The following is an 11,288-nucleotide window of genomic DNA, read 5'->3' as shown; positions in this document are numbered from 1 at the left end:
AGGAATGAACTCCTCGGGTGTGTTCTCTCTTCATTTCCCCAAAAAATACTGTTGTGGTCAGCCTCTATGATTTCCTAGATAACCCAGGCCAAAACCACTTATCATTTCTGCTACAGGCCTATTCCTTCTGGCTGGGTTAGACTGGATGAGTCCAGTGATCACCTCCTTTCTAATGCCTTCTTGGTTTAGGTGCAGTTTGGACCACCCCTCTTTGTGCTGCCTGCTTTGTATGCCTTGTGTTAGTGTTGTGATTTAACCTGGCAAGCAGCCAAACACCACGCAGCCGCTCGCTCACTCTCCACCCACCCCCCAGCAGCACGGGGAGAGAATTGGAAGGGTAAGAGTGAGAAAAACTCGTGGGTTGAGATAAAGACAGTTTAATAGAACAGAAAAAGGGAAAATAATAATGATAATGATAGAATATACAAAATAAGTGATGCACAGTGCAATTGCTCACCACCCGCGCTGACCAATAACCAGGTAGCGATCACTACTTCCTGGATCACGCCTACCATTCATATACTGAGCATGACATCACATGGTATGGAATGCCCCATTAGCCAGCTGGGCTGGCTGTCCTGATTATGTTCCCTCCCATCTTGTGTACCTAGCTCAGTCAGTAGACATGGGAGCTGTCCTTGGACTAGGAGGGCACTTGGCAACAACTGAAAACATCAGTGTGTTATCAACATTCTTCTCATACTAAATCCAAAGCACAGCACTAGGAAGAAATTTAACCCTATCCCAGATGAAACCAGGACAGTTAGGCACACAGGACCAGCTACAACAGTATGAGCTGCAGCTGGGATGGCTCCAGTTCTCCTTCTCCACTCGGCTTTACAGCGCAGCCTGCCTGTCCAGGTCCCCCGGCAGGGTGGCTGGCACCACGCAGTGAGCAGAGGTGCCAGGTGGCACAATGGGGTGACCCGGCTACCTGGGTCTGCAGACGAGTTTCTCGAAGTCATCCAAGATGACCAAAAATATCACAGGGCTGAACTCTGCTTTTCCCGTCTGGCTGACACTGACCTCTTCATCCAGCAGCAGGCAGGAGGGCAGCAAGGTGACACTGCTAAACACTGGTATCTGTAGGGGGCCGACAGGCACCGCAGAGCACTGCAAACGGTTGCTGAATGACAGTGCCAATCAGTCTGGGAGCTTTGAGGACATAAGCGAACTCCTCATGTAGAGAGGTTGTGTTTACAGACAACTGCTGGGAAGCACCTCTCCTCTGAGATACCGGGAGTCTGTTTTCTGTGTTGGGGAAGAAGTAAGATTCTCCCACCCCACTGCCTAGTCCAGATGGGATGGCTGGGACACAGCCACCCTGTCCCCTCACCTAGGCTGGATCCTGTGTTACACTCCAAATAAACTTTGCAGCTATTCTTGTGAAGACCAGGTCTTGAGGGCAGCCTCTGGGAGTATGTGAGTGTGAAAGTACAGAAAGACAAGGCATTTCTCTACATCCCTGTCTTTGACCACATGTGCTCTCAAGGTGATGAAGTTTTCTGATAATGCTCGGTGATTCAGAGTAGCAAAGATGAAAGTCCAGTGCAGAGAGCTGGTGAAGGATCTGCTAAGAGTGAGTGACTGGGCAATAAGATGAGCAATGACTGGTAAATATGAAATGATATGTCTAGGGTTGATGTCTCCTCACTTCACACACAGTGCTGGGCTCTAAACTGGAGCCACTCAGGAAAGATCTCAGCATTACAATGAATATTCCTATGAAAAATCTCAGCTTGCTGTTGAGGAGGAGCCAGACAAGCAAAGGGAAATCATTAGGAGAGGAACAGAAAGCAGAATCAAACAGTGAATGCCCTACAGTATCAATACACAGTTCAGCTGCATCCTGTGCACTGCCCACGCTAGTGAATTGTCCAAAATTCTGGTCTATTCATCAGATAAATGATAACGTAAAACTAGAGAAACTGTACAGAAGGAGGAAACAACTGGGGCAGAGTAATGTTTCTCAAAAGAAGCCACAAAATAGACTGGGACTCTTCAGTCAGGAAGGAGAAGGCTGGGTAACAGAGATTTATAAAATAAGTGAAAGGGGAAGGTGACTAGGGAATTAATTTCCCCAGGTGTAATGGAAGATATCTGTTGACCTCTGCAAATTTAGGTGGTAGGGGCCAGGTTCAAACCTGAGTGAACAGAGGTATCTCTGTATGCAACATGCAGCTCAAACAGTGAAGCTCTTTCTGACAGCATGGGAGGTGTATGAACTCTTCAAAGCAAATTAAAGGAGGTGGCTTTTTCAACAATGAATGATTGAGCTGTGGGACTCCCCTGCACAAGATGTTGTGGATATGTGAGGTTGCTGAGGGTTTGAGGCATGGCCAGACAAGTTCCTGGAAGAGAAATCCGTGAAGGGTCTGTAAGCACATAAAAATTATATCTGGCTTAGGAGGTTGCAAGAGCAACAGAGAGTTAAGGGCTGGAAAACTGGCCAAGCATGCACTGTCATGCATGCTTGCCTTGTGCTTGTGTTCTGCTGAAGGCATCTACTGAGGACAATGTTGGAGGCAGGATATGAAACTATCTGGCAGATCTTTTGGCCTGACCCAGGACACCTCTTACGCTGCAGGATGTGATAAGTGCTGAGACACATGGCTTCGAATGGCAGATAGACAAAAGACCTGGGGAAAAAAATCCATCCCAATAAAAAGATTCTGTTTCTGAGTCAGGAAGTCTTTGATTCAGGAAGTCTTTGAGATCACTCAGTGCTGGAGAGTGAACCTGGGAAGGACCACAGCAAGTGTGCCAGCATCCCCTCTGCCCTAGGCACTGCTGTCAGCCACAGGCTGAGACAGTGCTGTGCACCCCAGGAACATGTGGTCTAACCAAGCTGGGGGTTACCCATCTGCATGTGTACCCGCTCTCACTGGCCATAACTGGAAATTTGGGCATGAGCCAGAATAACACTGCCAAAAAGAGACAAAGTCCCATTTGCAGCCAAAGTGATTGAGAACATCAAGTGAGGACTGCCAGGGAAAGTCAAGCTAAAAGCCCATCTAGCCCTACCTGCTCTCTGGGATTGGGTAGTCAGGGAGGAAATTTAAGAAATCAAGTGATTGTACAAAGAGCTTCTCACGATGCTCTTTCACAACTTTCAGAAAGTAGTGGTCCAAGGAGTTCTGAGCCACAGGTTATGTTTTTACCATATTAAATACCCAGCTATGAACCTACCCACCCTATACCTGCAACCACTTTTTAATTCATAGGTACATTTTACTTCAGCAATATCTTGTGCCAATGAAATCCACAAGTGACTTACGAAGATGTAATCAAGCTCTTCATAAGAAGCTTAAGCTCTGTAAGCTCCTCTTCATTTTAAACCTGCCACCCGCTCACTTTGCTGGGTGTCCCCTAATTCCCAATCATTTCTTGGTCACCTTCTCCACACCAATAATGATTTTATAGCTCCTGTGATGTTCCCTCCCGAGTCTCTCCCCATTCAAGTATCACTTTGTGTTGTAGGTTGTCATGATTGCCTTTTTCTGTCCTGTCTCTAGTTTTATGGGATGGAGGAGGGAACAGCACTTGTTTAAGCCGTAGATGTGTCATGGATTTCTCCAATGCTATAATTAGGTCTGGCTGTTCTATATTTCAAACATTCATCACAGAACCACAGAAAGATTTAGACTGGAAGGGACCTTTGGAGGTCACTCGGTCCAATCTCCTACTCTAAGCAGGACTGCATTCAAAGGTAGGGCAGGCTGCTCAGGGCCTTGTCCAGTCAAATTTTGAAAACCTCAGAGGGTGGGATTTCTCTGGACCCTTGTTTCAATGCTGCATTGCTCTCATTTCTTTCCTAATTTCTCACTTTCCAGTTGGTTGCTGGCTGGCACAGGCACTGACCTAATGTTTTCAGAGATCTGTATGCAGGGATTCCAGATATCTCTCCCAAGGGATAATACCGTATTTGTAGCCACCTTTGCAGGTACAAGGTACACCTTTGCAGGGTTCTCTCTCCTATGAGCAGTCTTGGCGTAGGAGATGGTGGATGGCCACCTCTGCATCTAAAATACAAGTGCAATTGTTGCCCAAATACCTGTGTTCCTAAAAACTGCACCCCAGCACCATCCCTTGGTTCTCCTACCAGCTCAGAAACTTCCCAGGGGCATCCCTGATAGAGTCATTCTCCCATCCACACTACAGCTGTCAGCTTGCACAGACTGACGCCATCCTGCCATGAGAAGTTCCCCCCACTTTGCTGCTTATGAGGTGGTACAATTCTGTTTCCTCCCTGAGCCTCCCATCAATGAACCTTCCTCCCTGTGCCCCTCCACCCTGGCCACGTCAGCTTCAGGAGACAGTGCTCTACCTGTGAGATCCTGGATGTGAAGCCACACAAACTTTGGGCCACTTGTCAGAGAGCCATGGTAGTTGAAACACATTGAATCCAGCCTTACTTTCCCTTTGCAAATTATTCAGGGTCAGCTCACAAGTCCCATATCTTTATCTGTAACCACACTTGCTGAGGAGCAGCTTTGTGTCACAGTGAGGTTCCAGCACAGCTCACACCGAGCTTTGCAAACCAGCAAGGTGTCCCAACACGATGGCTTGCTGCACATTCCCATCTCCAGCCATAGACACTGCTACTAACAAGTTATTTGCTGCAATAACTCCTTTCCGTCTTACTTTGTAATGTCACTCTCTTTCCAGAATACACTGGATGAGGTAAGATATTTCCCTCTGTGAGCAGAGCTTGCTTTCTGACCCATCGTGCATGTTCTCCAACGTGTGCTTAAAACTGAGCTTTACCATGGCACCTCCTGCAGCTGAGGAGAGGGAGCAGGGTAAGAGTCTAAGGAATGGGTAGCGTTGTTGATGGGGTGTTCCCAGTCCCACTGCTGGTGCTCACCATCTCCTCTGCTTCCAGAGCCCCAGAGTGTGTGCCTAGGGTTCTTTTTTAGGGAAAATGACTGTTTGGTTTGAAGGTGAATTCTGCTGAAAATTCAAAACAAGGCATGGGACAAAAATAATTGCAACGCAAACAGCTCATGTCCACAAAGCTAATGCCACATGATTGCAGATATATCTGTATGTAGATGACAACAGATAGCCTGTAAGAAATAACAGCATTCCCAGAGCTACAGGATGCAGTAGACATGAGGTCAAGTCTTTCTTCAAAGGAGGAAGGTCTAAAAGAGAATTTGTTAAACCTTAAAATAAAGTCTGTTGTTTGTAATTTTCAACAGGATTTTCAGAGACTAGGAGGAGCCTCTAGTACTGTTCAGACATCAGCAGTGCTGCTTTTCAGAGGTGATTTAAGGTACCTTTGGGGTCTGTCACATCTGGGTGTATCATTCTTACATGGTTAAAAAGGTTTGAGTGGGAATCTGGAGAAAATGTCTTACAGATCATCTTACTATCTGCTAGACTTGACCTCAAAAACCTCGTGGAAGATGTTTTAGTCCAGGCAAGACTATTGAAAACACCAAGTAGACATTGTAGTCCTGGACCAAGAAAGGAATTTTTTGTTCTGTGCGGTTAAAGATCCCTTCAAGTGTATAAACCTCTTCGAGAGGGGCTTATATACTGATCTCAAGTAACATTTGCCATGCAAAAGGAACTGACAGTCTTTACTAGACTTACACAGCAAATCCATTGCACCACCAAATTTCCAAACATTAGCAATTTCAAACAGTATTTTCCATCCTAAATTTCCTAGTTAATTTCTTAATTACATGGCTTTCCCAACAAGACCGCAGGAATGAAACCATGAGGGCAACATGAACGAATGAGCAAAACATCAATGAATGAACAGATCCAGTTCTCTGCTAAGGAAACTGGAAAATTTCTTGCAATAGAATCATGAAATATCACTTTGTTTCTTTGGAGAGAAAGAAACTGACTGGGTTTGCACATGTGCATTTGAGAATGATCCAGATTCCTTCACTAGCATATGAGGCAGTCACCTTCTCAGAATACAGGAGTTTTGTAGACGCTCTAAAGCCGAGGCACTAGAAATCCCCTAAAAAACCTCTTGCTGTATATTATGCTCTCTGCTGGGCTGCACAGTAGATACAGCACCCTGGGCTAGAGGGGTGAAACTGGTAATTCAGGCATTTCGATTAAGGCGGAGGAGGGATGGAGCCCTGGCAAGTGCACACAGCTTTGACAAAGAAGCCACCTGCCTTCATAAGAGAGGCTGTTCTGCATCTCAGGGGACAAGCCAGGTCCTTCTGTGGACTTCAACAAAATAATACAACAAATGATCCAACTTTGAGAGAAAGGTTGATCCCAGGTCTGAGTCTGAAACTTCTGGCAGGCAGCTTCAGAAGATGCCTAAAGAAGCAAGAGTCTTTCACTCAGGTACAGGCTACTGTGATCCTGGGAGAAAACCCAGCTTTGTGAGCAGGTACCAGCACCAAATGCACATGAAAAACATCATATACCTGCTGGCCCTGGAATGACAGCTTTGGTGAAAAGACTCTTCTTTTCCAACTTAAGGAGATTTCAGAGAACTGCTTTCATGTCCTTTGTTGATAGCTGTGGGAAGAAGAGCTGCAGTCCCAGCCCTATCCTACATGTGCTAAGCATTAGCAGACCAGGGGGTTAAGAAATCTGTGGCTGCAGCAAAGAATGCTAGCGGCTTTCTTGACTTCTTCCATAAGAGCCAAATCTTTAGAAGGGAGGACTTTGGGCTTTCCAGGAAATGGCAGAATCAGGCCAGGACCCCCTTCTTGCTTATTTAGAATAAAAAAACATACCTGCCTGGTGCACTGGACTGTGAGGGCTGGTGTGACCTACACAGCACTGCCATGGCACTGGGTAGGGGTGAGAAAGCCAGAGGTAGACAAAGGTCTCACATCTTAGATCTGCAGCTGAAGCATCCTCCTCCAGCTGCAGTTACACACACCCAGCAGCAGCCTGGGACGATGTCTTTCTCTCCTCCTTCTCCTGACCTCTGCCATGTGTGAGGGATTCCCTATACCCAGACACACCTCAGTGCTTGGATACACTGCATTCAAAAAGCAACCGGCTCCTTTCCTTTCCTCCTCCTGGCTGCCTCTGCAAGCCACCGTGGCCAGGTTTAACCTGCAACACCAACAGCAGGGCAAAGAACCAGGCAACAGGTCTGTCCTGGGAAAACAGTGTGAGAAATAAGTAACAATTCATCTCCCTGTTATTAACGATGCACCACATTAAATTTGGAGTCACAAAATGGCGAATTTGCAAAACATGGGCTCCCCAGGTAAGAACCAATACTCAGGAAACAGCAGTGTCCATGGGGAAGAGCTGACACATCTCTGATGCATCACACAAACTAACACCGTGCTATCCAGGACTGGGTGCAAAGTGGGGTGCCCTCCTCCTGCACCATCTCCACCAGCCTTTGCTCGGAGAAGCAATGTGGGGGGGTGGGGAGAAGCCTACCACAGCTCATCTGCATGTCCCTGTGGGTCCAGAGGAGCCAGCCCAGGGCTCAGCATACGGCTACACAGATGTGGCTCTGAAAGCATTGGCTCGATGTTTCCTCTCTCTTTTGGGTCAGCAGCTCTGTGTATCCTCATGTCTCTGGATCATGGGAAGGACACCACAGTCAAAAAGACCAATGCAGAGGGGCTGTGCATCACTCCCCAAAGCCAGGCAGGCAAGCTGGGGTCTCTTGAGGATGCTACTGTGGAGTACTCATGGAGTGTAGTCCCACTTTGCTGCACCCAAGCCCCTAGTGCAGCAGGGATTCCCAGGAGCTTCCACGTGTGCCTGCATGAATGGGGATTAGGGAAAGCAGCTCTTTGCCAAATCTGAGTGATATTCCAGAGACAAAGGACTAAGCCCGTAGTAAAAGCTTTGCAAGTGACTGCTTTTGCAAGCATCTGATCCCAGCCCAACTCCCAGTTCAGCCTTTGCCCTGAAGGAGGGGAAAGAGGGGGGGGATCTGCACCTCAAATCTTTGATAAAGCTCTTGTTGATTAGCAAGCACAGTAGGTTACTCTATTCTCAGCAGTACTTGAAGGCTGAGGGTCTCTTCTGGGGCATGTAGTTGTTTATGGTACATTACAACACTCATGATTTTCAGATGCTGGTTACAGTCTGCCGTTGCGTTGCTTCATAATTGCTACACCAAGGTATGGACTAAGTCCTGCTTTTCCTGTTTCAACTGTAAATACAAAAGACAGTTGATTGCAGGGCATTATAGTGAGTTGAGAAAAGTTTTGACAAGTCAGCCAAGTCCTGTTGTCAGTTATATATACGCAGCTCAGAAGCACTGGGACCTTTCAGTGTGCAGGGGGCTGTGCTGCATCCTGCAGCCTCCAGATGGAAGATTATTTCCTTTCCAGATTTGCCAGAAATATCCCTGAGTTCACATTTCCAGGGAATTCTGCAAGTTCAGCCTGCTACAAAAGTCCATGACCTGCTCGTGACCACTGAAACACCAAGGGGGTGAAGAGACCTCAATTCAGCAGTTTTCTGATCTTCTCCCACTCTGTTGGCTCTGAGCCATGTGTCCATCCTCACTACTCCAGCTGTGTTTGGTGTGCACAGCCACACTGAAATCTGGCTCTCCCTGCATGGCTGGAGAGCTGCATAGTCTGCCCCATCCTCTCTCGATCCCTATGCACACCTCTGCCTTTCTCTGACAGCACCAAGACAGCACCAAGACAAACAGAGGGTTTTATTTCATTCTTTCATTCTCAGCCTAACTCCTGTGTATTGTTTTGCTAGGCACACTGGTCTTCTGTGCCAGGCTACTAAGAGCCACAACCAAAGGCCACCACATCACTACAGGTGGGAAAATCTGGGTAATACTGCAGTGCTGTACTGTGAGCAGTGCCAAGAGCAAACCTTGTTTGCAAAGGGAGCACAACTAGGTCAGGGAAGGAGCAGTAGTTCTAATAATTAAATCCAGTCCTAGCTTCCTCGGAGTTTCTGGTGGGGTTCAAAAGAGGATCCTAGCATCCCTGGAGGAAGAGGAGCTCAGCACTGCCCCACAGAGCCACTGGCCTGCTGGAGCAAGACAGGGGGAGGTAGGAAGAGTGTGGACCAGCATCCCCACACAATTAAACTAGGTGAAATCCTAAGAAAGGCATCTTACAGAAATGAGATTTGAAGGTGCCTATTTCTCTCCTTTGACAGGGAAGGAAAGCTAGCTAAGGCTTGGAGGCTATGTTTTAGATATCTCGGAGAAGACAAATCCCACTTCAAGTGTATGCATGTAGTGAACACTGCACTATTCAGCAGCTTGGAAGGATACGGCTAAAACTGCTGCCGATTTCTGCCCGTACACCGCAAGGATCATGCCCTTTGGACAAACACAACTGTTTCATGCTTTAAAGGCATGACTGCCACAAATGACTGATTTCTCCTGCAAAGCCTTTGCAACAATCCAGGGCTGTGAACAGCACCGACTGCACAGCCAAAGTGTTTAGAGCTGAATTAGATACTCACTGGAGTTTGGTAACTCCAAAAAGTTATTAAAAGCTGTCGGTGCTGTAGCATGTCCCCAGCAGATGGTTAGCAAGATCTGCTCTATTCACTCCTGTCTGAAGGATCTCTGGGTGAATTCAAGGGAGCGAAAGAAAAGCTGCAAGAGTCCCTGCCCCCTTGCAAGAGAAGGCTCGCACAGCAGGCTTTTTATAAATAGCAAGTTTCAGGAAAAGGCACTTTCCGTTCTGGTGTCAATATGCTGTAAAGAATAAACAGCTTTCAGAGCTGAAAAAAGCCCTCCTTATCTTCTCAGTATGCAAAACCCTGCATCTGCCTCCCTGTGCTCAGCAAGCTCAGGTATTCAGGGCACGGCAGCTGGCAGGAGTCCCCTCGGCCCGGCAGGGAGGAACGCCGGGGACCCTGGTTCACGTCCTGCACAGAAGCGTTTGCTGCAGTTTTTACACAGCCACCAGGAAAAAGGCAGACTTGTTAAAGCAGGATGTTCAATCAGTTCCCCCGTTTCTGCACTGCTGACCTAGTTTATATGGGATCTCAGAAGAACGACAAGGGGCTTGAGCATGCTGGAATAGCGCCCACGGTGCAAGGGCACGGCTTCTCATTAAAACACCTTACCGCACTTTCACAAATCACCCGAGCTGGACCACAGGCTAAAATACATAGTATACCAGGTGAAAAACAGGTAGTGAATTCTCTGTTGTGGTGTGAGAGTGGCAGCAACAGAGCTAGGAGCAAAGGAAGGGACCCTGCGGCTTCTGCTCTGAGCACAGGCAGCTCAGCCCAGCAGCACCAGACGGGAACTTCTTTAAGGATTCAGTTTAAGTCGAAGTAGCTCTCAGACCTCTCTAGTAAAGACACAGTTTCTGGAACCCTGGCACTTTCTGAAGAGTACACCCTCACCTTCCCTTTTGTCTTCATCCCTGAGAGCCCAGGACTATTTTGATGCCCAATGGAAAGTGGGACAGGAGGCTTTTTCCAAAGATAGCCCCACAGATAGCTGGGTCCACTTCCACACCAGCGCCTTAAACTCAGCTCTTTGTAGTAGCCAGTGTAAAGCAGAGGAGAATCGGGACACTCTGCAAGGAGCCCTTCCTCCCCATCCCAGCATGGCTGTCCCCAAATGAGGAGGGACACTCGGCTTCTGATGGCTGTGATTGCTCAGGGGCCATCCATGGTGACAGCATCTCCCTGGCACGGGTACCGCTAAGCAGCCGTGGTACCCTGACAGAACCAGCGAAAGCGGGAGGGGTCCCCAGCCCCCTGGCACCCAGGGCCACCCAGGGCCACCCAGGAACTCCCACGGGGCGCTGCTGCCCCCCGGTGGCACTGGGCGAGAACCACAGCCCAGTCCTGCCACAGCGCTGGTGCTGGGAGGGGGTCCGGGGTTTCACACCACCGGGGTCACTGTTCAGAAGCTGGTGCTGGCCCCTTCCGTCCCGCACCTATGATGCTTGCTCCAAAGATGGAGGGATGCATGGGCTGTGTGTAACGGCGGCGACACCTTCACATTTTGCACCCTTAGAAACTGGAGCGAAGAGCCAGGGCCCTGGAAATCCTCCTCCTCGCTGAAGCAAAATATACTGTACGCACACCAGCGTTATGGGGATCTCCCCCAAAGCTATTTCTGTTGCCTTAACTCTTTCTGCAAAACTCCTTTTCTGCCCCATTAGGTCCCCATGTCCCATCTTCTCCCCCCCCAAGCTGGAGCACAGCCAATGCCCATCAGCTCTGCTCCTGCACCAGCACTTCATGCACTGGGGGCTCCCCTCAAAACTGCTTAACAGGCCAGAAAGCTGCAAGTGCCTTCAGATGCTTTCTGTGTCCTGGATCCGGGGAAGCTGGACATGCAAGGGAGTGGCAGGAAGGGCCCGCCCACACAACACAACACG

The sequence above is a fragment of the Fulmarus glacialis genome, unplaced genomic scaffold (assembly GCF_000690835.1).
Source record: "Fulmarus glacialis isolate BGI_N327 unplaced genomic scaffold, ASM69083v1 scaffold32273, whole genome shotgun sequence".
NCBI classification, from domain to species: domain Eukaryota; kingdom Metazoa; phylum Chordata; class Aves; order Procellariiformes; family Procellariidae; genus Fulmarus; species Fulmarus glacialis.
The sequence above is the reverse complement of the archived record's forward strand: the minus strand, read 5'-3'. Positions refer to the sequence as shown.